This window comes from Otolemur garnettii, unplaced genomic scaffold, assembly GCF_000181295.1.
Source record: "Otolemur garnettii isolate 467f Iridium unplaced genomic scaffold, OtoGar3 scaffold00018, whole genome shotgun sequence".
In the NCBI taxonomy this organism is placed as follows: domain Eukaryota; kingdom Metazoa; phylum Chordata; class Mammalia; order Primates; family Galagidae; genus Otolemur; species Otolemur garnettii.
The window spans coordinates 5,258,064-5,259,114 of record NW_003852413.1 but is presented as its reverse complement, the minus strand read 5'-3'; the positions used below and the strand labels follow the sequence as shown (position 1 = coordinate 5,259,114).

The 1,051-nt window shown below is 49.8% G+C and overlaps 1 protein-coding gene across 1 annotated transcript in view; it reads right to left on the bottom strand.

Annotated features, from left to right (window-relative positions):
• Positions 1-1,051, bottom strand: part of MXRA7 (matrix remodeling associated 7) — a 31,637-nt gene that overhangs the window by 1,087 nt on the left and 29,499 nt on the right. The gene's annotated exons all lie outside the window — the stretch shown is intronic.

Here is a 1,051-nt window from a genome sequence, read left to right as displayed (position 1 = left end):
AAAAAAAAAAAAAAAAAAAGAAAATAACCCCCACTTACAGCATAGGAGCTGTTCGGTCTAACATACTCAATTTAAGGGTTCTAAAAACCAGATTCTGAGTTTTAGGCTTACTATGGAAGGTTGAGGACCCAAGTATCCAAGTATCACCTAGGTTCTTGTGCCTCAGTTTCCCCTTGGCCCTCACTGTGGATTGCACAAGCCCTAGTGAAGCAGGGAGGAAGAAGAAAGTTCCATTAAGTGGCTTGAGATCCTATGAAAAACTAACTAGGTTAGAAACAGCCTTAGTTTAGAGCCAAAGGTGCAGGAAGAAAACAATGTTACTGGCTCCCAAGGAGACAGGGGAGTATGCAGACGTGGGGGGATGCAGAAGGGGTAAGCGGACACCCAGCCTGGTCTCACTGCCCAGAGGAAGGGGGTCCCTTTTTCTTTTTCTTCTTTTTTTTCAAGATAGATTCTCACTTTGTCACCCTTGGTGTCGTAGCTCACAGCAACCTCAAACTCTTGGGCTCCAGTGATCCTCTTGCCTCAGCCTCCCAAGCAGCTGGGACTATAGGCGCCCAGCTATGTTTTAGAGATGGCATCTTGCTCTTGCTCAGGCTGGGCCTTTTTCTAATTTGCACAAAGACACCCTGTAGCAGTTTGTGGCCCTCACCCTTTGCCGGAACGGGTGTGGATGAAGATTGGCCTTGGTGTCTACTACACACGTGTTTTGTGGCTGGAAGCAATGTCCTGTTATCTTTATGAGGCTCAGCCACACCATCTGGGCAGCACAGGCACGACCATGAAAGGGCAGGGCACAACTTTGCAGCAGATACCAGGGAACCATTTAGGTTTGTTTGTTCTGCTCTGGTGCCCTGTGTTTGTCCGTGTGGCTGGGCACTGCCTCTGGCTCCATCTCGCTATTCCAGTTTCTTGCTTCTGCAGTCCCTGCCCTCTACACCACACCACACCACTGGCTTGGCACTCTCAGACCCTGTAAACCAGTCCAGGTCCACAAGACTTTATTTAGCAGAGCGTAGCCGCGGGGTCTTGCGGGGTCTCCAGGGGCCTA